The sequence below is a fragment of the Pan troglodytes genome, chromosome X (genome assembly GCF_028858775.2).
Source record: "Pan troglodytes isolate AG18354 chromosome X, NHGRI_mPanTro3-v2.0_pri, whole genome shotgun sequence".
NCBI lineage: Eukaryota > Metazoa > Chordata > Mammalia > Primates > Hominidae > Pan > Pan troglodytes.
The window spans coordinates 126,170,050-126,182,347 of NC_072421.2; the positions used below are offsets into that span (position 1 = coordinate 126,170,050).

The 12,298-nt window shown below is 37.2% G+C and overlaps 1 pseudogene; it reads left to right on the forward strand.

Annotated features, from left to right (window-relative positions):
- Positions 1 to 12,054, forward strand: part of LOC473773 (keratin, type I cytoskeletal 18-like) — a 94,868-nt pseudogene extending 82,814 nt beyond the window's left edge.
- Positions 12,055 to 12,298: the final 244 nt, after the last annotated feature.

The window sequence follows — 12,298 nt, forward strand, 5'->3', positions numbered from 1 at the left end:
ATTGTGAAATAATTACCACAAACAAGCTAATTAACATATCTATCACCTCACAAAGTAACACTTTTTTTTGCAAGTGGTGAGAACATTTAAGATCTACTCTGCAATCTATCCATCTGACAAAGGGCTAATATCAAGAATCTACAAGGAACTTAAACAAATTTACAAGAAAAAATCAAACATCCCCATCAAAAAGTGGGCAAAGGTTATGAACTTCTCAAAAGAAGACATTTATGTGGCCAACAAATGTTTGAAAAAAAGCTAATCATCACTGGTCATTAGAGAAACGCAAATCAAAACCACAGTGAGATACCATCTCACGCCAGTTAGAATGGCGATCATTAAAAAGTCAGGAAAGAACAGATGCTGAAGAATGTGTGAAGAAATAGGAACACATTTACACTCTTGGTGGGAGTGTAAATTAGTTTAGCCATTGTGGAAGACAGTGTGGCGATTCCTCAAGGATCTAGAACAAGAAATACCATTTGACCCAGCAATCCCATTACTGGGTATATACCCACAGGATTATAAATCATTCTGCTATAAAGACACCTGCACATGTATGTTTATTGCAGCCCTATTCACAATAGCAAAGACTTGGAACCAACCTAAACGCCCATCAATGATAGACTGGATAAAGAAAATGTGGCACATATACACCGTGGAATACTATGCAGCCATAAAAAAGAATGAGTTCATGTCCTTTGCAGGGTCAAGGATGAAGCTGGAAATCATCATTCTCAGCAAACTGACACAGGAACAGAAAACCAAACACCACATGTTCTCACTCATAAGTGGGAGTCGAACAATGAGAACACATGGACACAGGGAGGGGAACATCACACAATGGGGCCTTTTGGGGGGTGGGAGGCTAGGGGAGGGATAGCATTAGGAGAAATACCTAATGTAGATGACAGGTTGATGGGTGCAGCAAACCACCATGGCACGTGTATAATTATATAACAAACCTGCACGTTCTGCACATGTATCCCAGAACTTAAAGTATAATAAAAAAATTACATGTTAGAAATGTGTTCTATTCCTTGGAAAATATGCGTTATATAAAAAAGGCATGTTGCAAAGAGATGTTATAAGATTACCTTTTCCTTTGAAAATGTATCTCTATGTATTATATGTGCATACCTCACACATACATATGTGTGTATACACACACATGCAAAGTTATTTCAGCTGAGACTGTAGCTGAAGGGAACATGCTATGGTTTAAGACACTGTATGCTGTGGAGGAAAGTCAATTCCAATAATTTGTTATAAGAGCTCACATATTTCGAATCAAGGCATTCTGGTAAGAACATGATTTATTTAATGTTTCACTTTTCTAAATGTATAGATCTACATATGAAACATGTTTTGCCTATGGTAACTAAAGAATTCATCCCTATTTGTATTATCTATGTTGACTGAAGTAGACAGCCCTCACTTTCACAATTAAATTGCATTCAACTTCTTCAGGCAAGAAAGTCAGTGGCTCATTCTTTTCATAATTAAAGACATAGTACCTGTTTTACTTCCAGTAATGGCAAAGTAAGTCACATTGAACCAAACCTCCCATAGCTAGCAATTATAAACTCTGGGGAAAAAATAAAATAACTATCTAAAAGCACTTGAGGACACTAGAACTTATTTCTTCTATCTAACTGTATGTTTGTACCCATTAACCATCTCTCTTCATTCCCCCAACCCTCCCCAGCCTCAGCTAACTACCATTCTACTGTCTACCTCCATGAGATCAAATTTTATAACTCCTACACGTAAGTGAGAACATGAGAACATGTTGTATTCATCTTTCTGTGCCTGGCTTACTTCATTTAATATAATGACTTCCAGTTCCATCCATGTTGCTGAAAATGACAGGATTTCATTATTTTGTATGACTAAATGGTATTCCATTGTGTATATATACCACATTTTCTTTGTCCATTCATCCGTTGATGGGCACTTGGGTTGATTCCCTAGCTTGGCTATTGTGAATAGAGCTGCAATAAACATAGGGGTGCAGGTTTCCCTTTGATATAACAATTTCCTTTCCTTTGGATAAATGCCCAGTAGTGTGATTGCTGGATCATATGGTAGTTCTATGTTTCGTTTTTTTGAGAAACCTCCATACTGTTTTCATAGAACAGTAGGCTGACTATAGTTAACAATTTATTGTATATTTCAAAGTAGCTAGAAGAGAAGATTTGAAATATTCCCAACACAAAGAAATTATAAATGTTCAAGGCAATGGATATTTTAAATACTCTAATTAGATCATTACACATTATATGTATGTACCAAAATATCACATGTACCCCATAAATGTGTACTCATTATGTGTCAATAAAACGTTTTTTTAAAAAAGATCTACTCTCTTAACAGATTTCAAATATACAATACAGTATTGTTAACTACAGTTACATCAATATTTATCAAGTCCCCAGTACTTATTCATCCTGCAAAACTGAAACTTTGTACCCTTTGACTAACACCTCCCCATTTCTCCCACCTGCTAATCTTTAGTCACCACCATTCTACTCTCTGCTTCTATTAGTTGAACTTTTTAAGATTTCACATATAAGTGAGATCATGCAGTATTTGTCTTTTTGTGTCTGGCTTATTTCACTTAGCATAACATCCTCCAGGTTCATCCATGTTGTTTTAAAACACAGAATTTTATTTTTATTTTGTAAGACTGAAAAATACTCCATTGTGTGTGTGTGTGTGTGTGTATTATTCTGCAGTATCAATTGTAATGTCTTCTCTTTCTTTTATGATTTTATTTATTTGAGTCTTTTCTTTTTTTCTTAGTTTGTCTAGCTAAAGGTTTGGCCATTTTGCTTGTGTTCTCAAAAAAGCCAACTCAATCTTATTGATATTTTTCTATTGTTTATTTTTCTCTTTCATTTATTTCTGCTCTGATCTTTATCCCTTTCCTCTGCTTACTTTGGGCTTAATTTGCTTTTGTATGGTTCCTTAATGTGTAAAATTAGATTGTTTGTTTGAAACCTTTCTCTTTTTTCTCTTAATAGAACCATTTATCACTATGGACTTATCTCTTAGAACTGTTTTTGCTGCGTCCCATAAATTATGGTATGCTGTGTTTCTGTTTTGTTTCTCTCAAAGTATTTTTAAATTTCTCTTTTGATTTCTTCTTTGACCCATAGGTTGTTCAAGAGTGTGTTGTTTACTTTTCACTTATTTGTGAATTTTCCAATTTCCTTCTGCTATTGATTTCTAATTTCACACCATTGTGGTCTGAAAAGATACTTGGTATGATTTCAATCTTCATAAATTTGTAAAGACTTGTTTTGTGGCCTGAAACATGATCTATCCTGGATAGTGTCCTGTATGTGCTTGAAAAGAATGTGTGTTTTGCTGTGTTAAATTGAATGCTCTATATATGTGTGTTAGGTCTATTTGGTCTATAATGCTGTTCAAGTACATTGTTTCCATACTGATTTTCTGTCTTGATGTTCTATCCATTTTTGAAAGTGTAGTATTGAAGTTTCCTACCATTATTGTATTGATGTCTATTTCTCCCTTACATGTGTTAATATTTGCTTTATATATTTAGGTGCTCTAATATTGGGTGTATATATATTTACAAATGTTATATCTTGTTGATGAATTGAACCCTTTATCATTATATAATGACCTTCTTTTACTCTTATGACAGATTTTAACTTAAAGTGTATTTCTTACTTGGTTACCATTTGCATGGAATACCTTTTTCGTTCAGCCTATGTCTTTAAAGTGAGTCTCTCTTAGGTTATATATACTTGCATCATGTTTATTTAACTATTCAAACACTTTATGTTTTGTGATTGAAGAATTTAATCTGTTTACATTTAATTATTAATAGGAAAGGACTTATTACTGTTATTTTGCTAATTGTTTTCTATTTTGTAGTACATTTGTTTCTTTCTTCCTTTTCCAAGTCCAGCCTGGTGCTGAGGTAGCCCTGCAGGCTGGGTCTGCAGCAGGGGGGCCTGGCAGTGGGGTTCACTTAAATGGGCCTGGTGCTGGGATCTTTGGAGAAGTTCGGTACTCACTGTGCTCTGTTTCACCCACAAAAAGGGTATCTCTCTCTGCGTTGCCCAGGCTTGGGAAGAGGATGATGTGGTTAATGTAAAAATGTTCTCCCAATTATTTTTAATGCATTTTTTCTTATTTCTATGCTTTATCCAGGTGCTTGTAATATTTCATCTGGATTCTTTAGTGCTTGTGAAGATTTTCCTATGTGGTTGGTTGTTCTAATTGATGTTATTATGAAGAAATTAGCACTGGAAACTCCTACTCAGCTAGCTTACATTAATCCAGTGATCCAAAGTTCTTATTTTAATGTCACCAAATGTATCAATCTTCTTTATGATTTGTGTTTTTTGTGTCATGTTTAAAAAAATCCTTCCCTATGCCAAAGTAAACAAAATCTATATATTCTTCTGGGAGTTTTAAAGTTTTCTTTACCCATTTAAGTCTTTAATATAACTAGGTTTTTTTGTGTGTGAATTATGTAAAGGATATAATTTATTTTTTTCCATGTAAAGATTCAAATGTTCTAGCACCATTATGTGAGTACCCTCCCACTTTTACTCACCAATGTGAGTATAATGCAGCTTTGCCATAGATCAAGATCATATGAATCCGGGTATATTTTTGGATCCTCAGTTCTGTTCTATTGGTCTATGTGATTACCCTGTACTGCTACCAAAAGGTCTAATTAATACACTTTTTATAATACAAATCTTGATGCCTGGGTAGGAGTATAATCTCCACTTTCTTTTCCTTCTTGTTCAAATGTGTCTTGAATATTCATATAACTTTTTCCATATCATTTCCCATAATATATTATTCCATATAAATGTATACTCAGCATTTTAGGTTCCATAAAAACATCTTGTGATTTTTTTCCTGGGTTTTTATTGGGATTGATCACTTTGGAAAGAAGTGAAATGTGTACAAAACTGAGATTTCCTTTCCATCAACAAGAAGATAAATCGCTCAATTTAATGACTAAAGCAAATCCTAAATTTGTTGTAAATATATTACACATTTTTAATTAGATTCAATACAAAATTTTAAATAAAAGTCACCATTTTAAATTGTAGATTTATTTTAATTAATCACATTTCCTAATTGTTTGTTGTTGGTGTCTGGAAGTGCAGGTGTCTCGATTTTTGTACATTGATCTCGTGTTCAACAACCTGGCTAACTTCTTGTTAATTCTGATAAATATATTCTTCTTTTTCAAAGAATTAAATAGATAATCATTTTACCTGCCAATAATGACATTCTTCTTTTAATCTTTCTAATCCATAAAAATTTATTTATATGCTTTATTGCACTGGGTAGGATCACCTGTATAATTGATTAAAAGTGGTGATCATGGGCATCATTTATCTTTTATTCTGATTTTAAAAGAATGCTTCTAGGCCGGGCGCGGTGGCTCACGCCTGTAATCCCAGGACTTTGGGAGACCGAGGCGGGTGGATCACGAGGTCAGGAGATCGAGACCATCCTGGCTAACACGGTGAAACCCCCTCTCTATTAAAAATAGAAAAAATTAGCCAGGCGTGGTGGCTGGCGCCTGTAGTCCCAGCTACTCGGGAGGCTGAGGCAGGAGAATGGCGTGAACCCCGGAGGCGGAGCTTGCAGTGAGCCGAGATAGCACCAATGCACTCCAGCCTGGGTGACAGAGAGAGACTCTGTCTCAAAAAAAAAGAAAAAAAAATGCTTCTAATGGTTCATGATTAATTACAAGTTTTGCTAAAGGTATTTTGCAGATACTCATTATCAGGTGGAGAAAGTATCTTTATATTCCTGGTTTGCTAAGAGTTATTTATATTGAGCTTTTATTATAAATGGAAATTAAATTTAGTCTAATTTTTTGATCATGTGGCTTTAATTCTTAAAACTGATAGCGGTAAATTGCATTAAAAAAACTATCATTGAATTCCTAGAAAAAAACTTAAGGTTCTTATGATGTATTATTCTTTTTATACATTGCTTAATTAAGTTTACTGATGTTCTGTTTTTTATTTTTATATCTATGTTAATGAGTGATACAATCTGTAGTGCCTCTTCCTTATATTATCCTTATCTCTTTTCCTGATGAGGTTATGAATAGCCTCATAAATGAGTTCGGGGTATTCCTTATTTTTCTATTTTCTGTGAGAGATTGCAATTATATGGTGCTTAGATATTTCATAGTTTACAATTTTAAGTTATGTGGGTATGTGTGTTTTCTTTTGAGGAAGACTTTAATAATTCAGACTTTCTATTACTACCTGAGCCTTTTTGATAAGTTTTATTTTTATAGAAAATTCTGCTTTTCATCCACATTTCAAATTCATTGTCATGAGGTCATTCACAATATTATTCAATTTCATTTCAATATATACTGAATCTGTGGTTTTCTCTAGTTTTTCTGTATTTTTACTGCATTCTGTACCTTCTGTCTTTGTTTTTAATCAATATTGGCAAAAATCTGTCAATATTTTTAGTCCTTTTGAAATTACCACGTTAGTCCTTTTAAAAATACCATAGTCTCAGTTTATTCTCTTTATTCAGTTGTTCTCAACCATTCCTATACACTAGAATCAACTTAGGAAGCTTTTTAAATTACTGGGTATATACCCAAAGGATTATAAATCATGCTGCTATAAAGACACAAGCACACGTATATTTATTGTGGCACTATTCACAATAGCAAAGACTTGGAACCAACCCAAATGTCAAGAAAATGTGGCACATATACACCATGGAATACTATGAAGCCATAAAAAATGATGAGTTCATGTCCTTTGTAGGGACATGGATGAAGCTGGAAACCATCATTCTCAGCAAACTATTGCAAGGACAGAAAACCAAACACTGCATGTTCTCACTCATAGGTGGGAATTGGACAATGAGAACACTTGGACACAGGATAGGGAACATCGCACACCGGGGCCTGTCATGGGGTGGGGAAAGGGGGGAGGGATAGCATTAGGAGATATACCTAATATAAATGACGAGTTAATGGGTGCAGCACACCAACATGGCACATGTATGCATATGTAACAAACCTGCACGTTGTACACATGTAACCTAGAGCTTAAAGTAAAAAAAAAAAAATAGCCATGTGTTAAGGCATATACATAGAAGTTCTGATGTAATGGCCTGGGATGAGGCCTAAATATTTGTATTTTTTAAAAATTTCCAGGTAATCATAACATTGAATAAGTATTGAAAACTACTGCTTTATATAACTCCTGAACTTTTAAATTTTCACTCGTACATTTATTTGTTCTCTACATATCCTATATTTGCTTTTGTTATAATGTTTTTAAAAAATTATTAATTTGGATATTTAACTTATTAGTTTTCAGCCTTTTAAGAATTTGTATTATAAGCATTTTTACTATATACTTATTTTTATCACTTTATCTATAATCCCCCACTATACATAGACATGCACTAATTTTTCATTAAGTGCTAGATGCACTTTAATTTGTATAATTTCTTCTTTGACTCATGAGTTAAATAGCAATGTGCTTTAAATTTCAAAATATAAGGGAATTTACATTTTTTTTACTTATTTCTTATCTAAATGTATTTTGGTTAGAGAATATAATCTGTATGATACTGACTCTTAGATATTTGTTAAAATTTGTTTTATGGAATAAGACATGATCCATTTGCTGTATGCTTGAAAAGAATCTCTATTCTCTGTTAGTTGGGAACAGTATTCTAATTATATATGTCCACTAAATTAAGCTTATTAATTTTGTTATTCAAATCTTCTGTATCCTTACTGAGTTTTATCTGATTGATTTATTGTTTACTTGGGGAGGTATATAAGATTTTCTTGCTGTGATGGTGCAGCGGTAAATTTCTCCTAGTATTCCTGAAAGATTTACTTTATTCTTCTCTATTTGCTCCCTTTTTACAGGCGATCCAGAAGGGGACACCTAATCCATAGAATCCAGAACAATCACACCTGAGATTCACACTTGGGATAGCACCTTGCCTAGTTACAGTGTTATTTGAAATTTATTGATTCAGGTGAAATGTCAAAGCTCATATTAGAGAGCGGGGGTGGTCTAAGTGGGCAATTCAGGGTCTTTTAGCAGTTACCCACAAACCATAAAGAGAAGTCTCTATCTGCATCACTAGCTGTGAAAATTCAGGACCCAAACTGAAAGTAAACTCCACAGTATTTAGTCAGTACTACTTCAAATAAGGATCATCCTCTCTTTTAAGGTGCTACCAACAATCCAAGAGATAAAAATAGAGGAAAACTAAACCAGGAAGACCAAGGTGATACCAATGTAGAAATCTAAAAATACATAAGGACCAAAATAACCAGAGTGATTGGTGATTTCCATAAAATAAAGATAGAATGCCTTCTGCACGTGCGTGTCAAGACATCAGCTCAAACATCAGGCACCCCAGTTTTGATGATACATTTAGCTACTGGCAGTCTCAAATTAAGTACAAGCTGCTCATCCCAAAGAGAGACAGCCAATTTTAAAGGGCACGTTCCAAAATTCTTGGAGGAACTAAGGATATGAAGATGAAACTCTGGCTAGTGCTGATGCTGGTACACACACACACACACACATGCACACACATGCACATACACACACAAACACACACACACACACACAATTGACCCATAAATCCTTACCCCTTCTTACTTGACCTGAACCTTTGACTTTCTTTCCCCGTCAACATTACCCCCCTCAGGCGTCATGTGACATACATGTTACGATGCATGAGAATGGCAGATAAAAACCCCATATTCCAGCCACATTCCTCCCTGACATCAGGTTTAAAGGCAAGAAATTTAGCATTAACTGCTTTTCCTGGGGAAAAAAAATCACTTTCATTTTGCTCCCTCCCAATATAGTTCAGCCACTGTTATTAGAATCGACTTTTTTTACTCCACTTGAACAATAAAACCATTGATAAGCAACCTCTCCTCATCCTCGTCTCCTCTCTACCATTCCCATTCTCTAATATTCACAATTCTACTTTCTATTTCCATGAGCTCAAAATTGTTTCTTAGCTCCCACAGATGAGCGAGAACATGTGCTGTTTATCTTTCTGTACTTGAGTTATTTCACTTTACATAATGTCCTCCAGGTTAATCTATGTTGCCATGAATGATACATTGGGTGCACAAGTGGAAACATTACTCTGTATCCCATAAATATGTACAATTATTACATGTCAAGTAAAAATAAAAGATTTTTTAAAAAAAATAGGGCAAAGACCCAGAGATTATTTAAAAAAAAAAAAGAAAAAAATCTACTGGAAAATAATTTAACACCTCACACACACACCCACAAAATCGGATTCCAGCAAGTTTCCTTTTACCCTTCTGGGTGAAACTGTTTGGACAAATAACTGTGAAGAACTGAGAGGCTGGATGTCCAATACTCAAAAGACTTGATTTTGTCTCCCTCTGGAAACAAAAGCAGAGTAGAATGAGGCAACCAGGGAGTAAATGGTGCTGCTGTAGAGAAGGGAATAGCCCACACAGCCTGAGAAGCCTCACTAATAGGGCTCTTAAGCTAATAGGTGTCATCCTCCTGCTGGAAGTTTAATCAATGGGGACCAGTTCCTCTTAATATCCCAAGTTCTATAGATTGCCAAATGCCCTAATTAAAATCATCTCTCAGTAGATTCTCTGCAGATTACTCTGACACTGAAATACAGAAGGGAAACTGAAACACTGGCTATTGAAGTCATCCTTGCCTCTTATTGATAAAGATCTTAATTTTTACTCAACAAATATTTACTGAGTAACTACTACATGCAGGCATTGTGTTCAGCAAAGCAGTGAATGAATTAGATATGAGCCTTGCCTTCAAGGAGTACGCTGAGAAAGAGAGAAAAGCCCATAATAATTCCGAATAGAAAGAGATGATGGAATCTGTGTTTAAAATGAAGAAGAAAAAAGGAACCATGATAGTATATGTAATAACCACTTGCCAGGTAAAACACAGAGTGCCCAGTCAAATTTGAATTTCTGGTGAACAATTGTTTTTTAGTTAAAGTGTGCCACATGTATTATTTGGGAGAATTTATACTTAAAAAATCACTATTTATATGAAATTGAAATTTAACTGGGCATCCTGTATTTTTATTTGTTAAATCACCCAACTTTACTCCCTACCATTTCTCTTCGTGATAACCCCAGCAGAGATTTCACTGTATAAAGACTCTGAGAGGAGGGGCATCAAACCAGTACGTGGGGCCTCTTTTGAACTTTATCAGCACCAAAATTCCTAGTCAGAGCCATCTTTTAAATCATATAGCAAATCACACCATTCTCATGTTTAAAACCCTTCCTTGAATTCCTGTCTCACTCAGAATAAAATCCGAACTCCTTACCAAACCCTGTCAGACAGCACATGATCTGACTCCTGTTTACCTTTCTAAATTTTATAACAGCCCTGTGAAGATACCGCTATTAGTCTCATCCTGCAAGTGAGAAAGCATACAAAAGGAAGACATGCTCTACCAGACATCAAAACTAGTTATGTTATACAAAACCTATTATAGTATTAATGGGGAGAGTAGAAAACAGATTGGAAAATGTAAAATAATAATGTCCAATACCGGTAATGATGCAGAGCAATGGGCACTTCTAAACAACATTGAACAAACTGGTCATGGTGTTTTTGAAGAAAATTTGGCAGTGTTTATAACCATTAAAAATATATCCTCTGGGTCAGCAAAACCTGAGTCCTCTCCTCTCACTCTCCTCCCCGGACAGGGTGAGCTTCACCACTCACTCCACCACCTACTCCATCATTTACCTGTCCCTGGGCTCAGTCCAGCTGCCCAGCTGCGGCGCCCTGCCAGTCAGCAGCACAGCCAGTGTCTATGCAGGTGCTGGGGCCTCGGGTTCCCAGATCTCCGTGTCCCACTCCACCAGCTTCCGGGGCGGCTTGCAGTCTAGTTGCCTGGCCACGGGGATGGCTAAGGGTCTGGTAGGAATGGGGGGCATCCACAACGAGAAGGAGACCATGCAAGACCTGAACAACCACCTGGCCTCCTACCTGGACAGAGTGAGGGGCCTGGAGTCAGAGAATCAGAAGCAGGAGAGCAAAATCCGGGATCACCTGGAGAAGGGATCCTAGGTCACAGACTGGGGACATTACTTCAAGACCCTGGAGGACCTGAAAGCCCAGATCTTTGCAAATTCTGTGGACAATACCCACATCATTCTGCAGATTGACAATGCCCATCTTGCTGTTGATGACTTTAGAGTCAAGTATGACATAGAGCTAGCCATGCACCAGTCTGTGGAGAGCGACATCCATGGGCTCCGCAAGCTCACTGATGATACCAGTGTCACTTGGCTGCAGCTGGAGACAGAGATCGAGGCTCTCAAGGAGGAGCTGCTCTTCACGAAGAACCATGAAGAGGAAGTAAAAGGCCTAAAAGCCCAGATTACCAGTTCTGGGTTGACCACGGAGTTAAATGCCCCCAAATCTCAGGACCTCTGCAAGATCAGACAGACACCTGGGCCCAATACGACAAGCTGGCTCAGAAGAACCCAGAAGAGCTGGACATGTACTGGTCCCAGCAGATTGAGGAGAGCATCACAGTGGTCACCAAGCAGGCTGCTGAGATCGGAGTTGCTGAGATGATACTCACAGAGCTGAGACATACAGTCCAGTCCTTGGAGATTAACCTGGACTCGATGAGAAATCTGAAGGCCAGCTTGGAGAACAGCCTGAGGGAAGTGGAGGCCCACTACACCATGCAGATGAAGCAACTCAGTGGGGTCCTGCTGCACCTGGAGTCTGAGCTAGCACAGACACGGGCAGAGGGGCAGCACCAGGCCCAGGAGTACGAGGCCCTGCTGAACATCAAGGTCAAGCTGGAGGCTGAGATCACCACCTACCACTACCTGGGGGAAGAAGGAAGGACTTCAACCTTGGTGACGCCCTGTACAGCAGCAACTTCATGCAAACCATCCAAAAGACCACCACCCGCAGGATAGTGGACCACAAAGTGGTGTCCGAAACCAATGAAACCAAAGTTCTGAGACATTGAGCCAGCAGAAGCAGGGTATCCTTTGGGGAGCAGGACACCATCAGCAAACTAACACAGGATCAGAATACTAAATACCGCATGTTCTCACTCCTAAGTGGGAGTTGAGCAATGAGAACACATGGACACAGGGAGGGGAACATCACACACTGGGGCCTGTCGGGGGGTGGGGGGAAAGGGGAGGGAGAGCATTAGGACAAATACCTAATGCATGAGGGGCTTAAAACCTAGATGATGGGTTGATGGG